Raw genomic sequence first — 6,177 nt, forward strand, 5'->3', positions numbered from 1 at the left:
AGTTCTTTTATGGCCTCTACTAACTTGTTCAATCAACAAATTTTGAATTGTACTGGTGCCGTGATACCAGGCTCTACCTTGTAGAGATATCAGGGATGGTGTCCTGATGCAGCAGGTTAAGTTACTGCTTGGGGCAACTAAATCCCTTATTGGAGTACCTGGTTCAAGCCCCAGCTACTCTGCTTCCAGTTCAGCTTCTTGCTAATTCAAGTGAGATTGCTTGATTAACTGAGCCCCTACCACCCATTTGGGAGACCTAGATGGAGTTCTTGGCTCCTGGCTTCAGCCTAGTCCAGTCTCAGGTATTTTGGGTATTTGGGGTATTTGGGGAGTAAACTAAAGTATAGAAGATCTCTCTACTTCTCACATGCATGCACACTCTGCCCTTCATTTTTTTTTAAGATACCAAAGGTTAAAATATGTCACACCCAAGCCAGAGACCACAAGTAACTTCAATGTCTATTACTTATACAGGCATATGGAAATCGATGGGGAATTCTCTGAATGAGGAGAAGACTCCACATCAAGAAGATGCTCTGATACCCCATAGAGGACAATAGAAAGTCAGGACTACGGACAGCCAGCCCCCTTCCCTATGATTTTGAGTGACGCCAGAGAAGAAAAGTGCTAGCTGTGGTAGAAAAACAATACAGAGAAGGTGCCTTCCATGTGATTTATGGAGGTGAAGCAGACATTTAGCAGGGCTTTCTGTAACCTGTCAGTTGTCCCCTGGGGAAGCAGCTGGACGGCTACCATTCTCATCTTGACAGGTACTGAATAATTTAGAAAACTATCACTGTTCTGGGGATGACTTAATTCTACTGCCCTACAATAAGCAAGAAGCTTGTAATCTAAAGTGGGAAACAGACATGCTAACAATGACATAATGTGATCAAGACAAAAATATGTATGCATGAGCTTCAGAAAGAGAAAAAGAGAAAGCCTACTGTCTGAAGCATTACAGAAAGGTAATGTTCCAACCAGGTTGTGGCAGAAACTACGAATTCTCCAGATAGACAGGGAAAGGAAAGAAAATCCGTGAAAAAGTGAAGAAACAGAGGCATGAAACAGGGTACAATCTGTGAGAAGCAGTGACTATCTGAGTACAGGTGGAGTGCAAATGAGATGGGAGAGCAGCAGATAATGACACCAAGAGATAATCATGGGTCAGGGTATGGATAATCTCAAAGATAACTGGATTTTATGCAGACCTCTTGAAAAGTTCTAAGCAAGCAAGGACAGTGGTCAGATTTTCCTTTGAGATGACTGTCTCTGATGGTGTGGTTGGGTAATGGTTGAAGACAGATTAGGGACTAGTCATCTGGGAAACTCTCAAGAGCACCTGTCAATAAGGAGCACTAAAATGTCATTGGGCATGTAATTAAATAAAAATCACTTTTATCAGAACTTCTATATGGACATGTAGGTCATACTTAGAAAGCATGGCCTGTGGAAGTGCACAACTTCAGCTTGCATCTCACCTCACTGAGCAAATTCTTTCAAGGTAAAGAGGACTAGGGCTGCTACAGGAGAGGACAGGATGGACAAGTGTCGTGAGAAGGTAAACGTCTTACAAATCTTGACATACCCATTTCCACTCAACCATTCCTCTCCAGGTTCTGGAAGTGTGGCACTCATTCAGGTAGGTGCTCGAGCCAAAGCCCAGAAACCCTATTGAGTCTCCCGTGTGTTAGATTGCAAAAATGGTCTCAAATGCTCATCTTTCCCCACATCTATGACCTTTTCCATGTGATGCTGTAGTTCTTCTCACTGAAGACTAAAGAGGCAAAGGCTAATTTCACATTCTTCAAAGTCAGAGTTGGCCTCCTGGCTTATTTTTGGCTAACAGAAGGTAGTAGTAGACAATGTATGGGTTCTGAGACTTAACCTTAACCTTCTATTCCTATTCCTACTTGTCCTCTTTCACCTCTGCTTTTCCTAGAAAATTGCCCAGCCTAGCCTACCAAAGAGGAGTCATGGGTAGCAAAGACTAGCAACCCTGCTTATCCCTACTAAGACCTAGATCAGCCAACAGCCAGGCAAACTCTGATGAGAGCAAGTCTAGACATATCAGCAAATCTACCTACCTAATCAACCACTCCAGACCCTTATTCTTGTATGACCCTGAGGTTTGGTGTTCAATACTTATACTACAATATTAGCAGTAGATAATTTTATATACTTTACTCCATTTCTTTATATTCTAAAGTATCAGTCTATCTTGGGAGTCTTGTAATTTCTACCTACAAAACTGATCTCAAATCTACCTACTTTTTTGTATCTGCTTGGTTCCAGTCTAGTCTAAGAACTTTCATCCATCACCCCATCTATAAGTTTCCCTACTTCCGTGGTGAACATTTCAAATCCATTTTTCAAATATCAGTGAAAGTGATTTATTTTCAAAACACAAGTCAGATCTCTTCAGTCATTACAATACATAATATCGTTTAATGCTTTCTCATTGCTCTTGTAACTCAATCAAACCCCCTCAGTATGACCCACAGGCCCTAAATTGTCTGCCTAATACCAGGACGAAACAGTAGCTTTTATTATATTCTCTAACATAATTTTTTCAAAGAAATAGGGAATAAGTTTCTATTTAGAAATTTTTACTTGCAAAAAGGTGTTTAGCTATTTTTTAACAAAGGCTTTCATTTACTTTGCAAAACAGAAAGAGAGAGAAAGAGAGATATTGAAAGAAAGAGATTGATTTTTCCGTCTTCTGGATCATCCCCAAATGACCACAAAAGCCATGGCTGGGTCAAGCCAAGGCCAGGAGCCAGAGTCCAATCTGTATCTCCCATGTAAGTGGCAGGGATCCAAGTATTTGAATAATCAGCTGCTGTCTCCCAGACTCCACACCAGCTGGAAGCTAGACTGGAAGCAGGGTAGCCAGGATTTGAACTAAGGACTCCAATATGATATGCAGGCATCCCAAGCAGCAACTTAATCACTGAGCCAAAAGTCCACCCCTGTTTTGCTCTTTTGGTTCATAAAATATCATTTTGGTAAATATACCAAAATATATTAAAATTAAACCATTTCATTTAAACACACAGAAATTTAACATGATGATCTGATTTAACAAAGCAACAAAAAATTAAGGTGAAGAATATTAGAGGATGAAGGAGAGGAAAAGTAACACTATGTTGGAGAACCAGTGATTCACACTGAGACTACAGAAGAATGAAGTGGAAAAGAAGCCTACATATGGGCTTGATGAGCAACAAGGTCAAAGTGAAGCTTTAAAAGGATATAGTACTGCACATCTCTAATTTCATACCAAGGTGAATAGAAGATAGGCTACAACCAAGGTAGGCAATATTACCTGGTAGATTACACATAAGATCCAACTTCCTGTGAGTGGACTTTGATAAGTACTACCTAATGTTTGCATAGAACTTTTTTTGGCTATAAAATACTTTTGTATCTTTCCCTGCCTTTTGCCTAAGAAGTCAAGGTTTAAAGAGGGTTAAAGCACACACATTAGTTTTCTTCGTGACTCTATCCAAGCACACTAAGTTGATGACTCACACAACCTGTGAATCTGTAAGTCTTCCAGGATATGTAGTGCCATGATTTGTACCGTTAAAAGAAATACCTTTCAATGAGCTGACTTCTAGTATCTATATGTGTAAGTGGAAACAAAGAATATCAAAGACACAAAATAGTGCAAGAATTGGCAAACAAAAAAGAGGTCTGCACCCTAATGTTTATTGCAGCTCAATTCACAATAGCTAAGACCTGGAACCAACCTAAATGCCCATCAACGATAGACTGGATAAAGAAATTATGGGATATGTACTCTTTAGAATACTATACCGCAGTAAGAAACAACGAAATCCAGTCATTTGCAACAAAATGGAGGAATCTGGAACACATCATGCTGAGTGAAATAAGCCAGTCCCAAAGGGACAAATACCATATGTTCTCCCTGATCGGTGACGACTGACTGAACACCAAGAGGGAAACCTGTTGGAGTGAGGTGGACACTATGGGAAACGGTGGCTTGATCAGCATAGCCCTGACTGTTAATGAACAACTTAATACATTATCCCTCTTAGTAGTTTTTTTTATCTGTTCTACTTAATATGACTGGTTTAGATCTGTAATTGATGCACAGTTATTCTTAAGTGTTGAAAATTAACTGAAATGTGATCCCTATTGAACATGGTGGTGGGAATGGGAGAGGGAAGAGATGTATAATTTGGGACATGCTCAGGCTGACTTGCCCCAAGTGGTGGAGTTGGAAGCATACCAGGGGATTCCAATTCAATCCCATTGAGGTGGCATGTACCAATGCCATCTCACTGTTCCAGGTGATCAGTTTCAGTCCACAGTTGGTCATGGTGGAGGGTAGGGAGTCAAAGGGAGCACATAGACAAGTCTAGTACCTGCTAACGCTAACCGATGGAGTAAATAAAGGGGAGAGTGATCCAACATGGGAAGTGAGATACTCAGCAGACTCATAGAATGGCAGATGTCCTAAATAGCACTCTGGCCTCAGAATCAGCCCTAAAGGCATTCGGAGCTGGCTGAAAAGCTCATGAGAGTATTTCAGGCATGGAAAGCCAAGACACTCTGGCAAAAGATCTCTGCGAGTGAGATCCCAGTGGAAAGAACAGGTCATCAAAGAAGGAGGTACCTTTCTCTGAAGGGAGGAGAGAACCTCCACTTTGACTATGACCTTGTCTAAACAAGATAAGAGTCGGAGAACTCAGAGGGCTTCCATAGCCTTGGAAACTCATGACTGGAGCATAGGGAGATTACTGATGCCATAGACAGGAGTGTCAATTGGTAAAGTCAACAACAGGAGTCACTGTGCACTTACTCCTCATGTAGGATCTCTATCCTTAATGTGCTGTACATTGAGATTTAATGCTATAACGAGTACTCAAACAATATATTTCACTTTGTGTTTCTATGGGGGTGCAAACTGTTGAAATCCTTACTTAATGCATACTAAACTGATCCTCTGTAAAAAAAAAAAAAAAAAAAAAAAAAAAAGGAAATTATCAATTCCCAACTTGACTCTCACTGGGATTAAACATGACAATAGGTCTGATCTGATTTCATCATCATTTAAAAAAATCATCTATTATTTTTCACTTTATGTTTCTGTGTGGGAGCAAACTGTTGAAATCCATACTTGATGTATACTAAGCTGATCTTCTGTATATTAAGATAATCGGAAATGAATCTTGATGTGAATGGAAGGGGAGAGGGAGTGGGAAAGGGGAGGGTTGTGGGTGGGAGGGACGGTATGGGGGGGAAGCCATTGTAATCCATAAGTCGTACTTTGGAAATTTATATGCATTAAATAAAAGTTAAAAAAAAAAAAAAAACTACAACAATTTGTCCAGATACTCCTGGATGAAAACAAACAAAAAAAAATAGTGCAAGAAAATCACTAAAATCAGTTATTGTTCTTAACATGGCTTCAAGCCCAGAACACTGAAGGCAGCACAGGGATACTTTAAAAAGACATTTGGGGCAGACTGAGACAGCAATAAGATCAGATTTTCATCTCCCAGGAGTGACCTTCAATGTAAAGTGCAGTTTGTGTATGCTCCATCTAGCAGCTAGTATAGGCCTTCTGGTTCCCACAAAGCCTTCTCCTTTGATCCCTTGTAATGGGATGAGGAAGGGTGAAAGTGAAGAAATAAAACTGGATTCTGGTATGCCTGGAATTTCCCTCCAGGGGACTGACATTGTACAGGTATCACTGCAGGGCCATGGTTTCAGCCAGGAAAAGACTTCTGAGAAAATGAAATCCAACAAAGGTAGTACAGCACACAAGAAGTCCCTTTAACCTGCCCCTCCAAACCCATTCTTCTACCTTCTCCCATTTTGCATCCTTCTCCAGGAATGTCCCCTCCATTTTATCTCTGTGCCCACACTCAGTCTATCCTTCAAATTCCAACTCACTCTGCCTCCCTATGAATACTTCAAATATCTATATCTGCCAGTGACCTCTTTCTTTAATAAATAAATAAAATAAGGACTCATTCACTTTATCTACATCTCAGGAACATCACACACACACACACACACACACACTCACGGAGTACACTATCAGTGAACTGTCCCAGAAAGTTAGTAATCATACTTGTTTCCTCCTTTCATTTCCCCAGCATATTCAACAATCCCCAAGTTCGATCAAGCCTCCTCTGAAAC

The sequence above is a fragment of the Oryctolagus cuniculus genome, chromosome 7, assembly GCF_964237555.1.
Source record: "Oryctolagus cuniculus chromosome 7, mOryCun1.1, whole genome shotgun sequence".
Lineage (NCBI taxonomy): Eukaryota > Metazoa > Chordata > Mammalia > Lagomorpha > Leporidae > Oryctolagus > Oryctolagus cuniculus.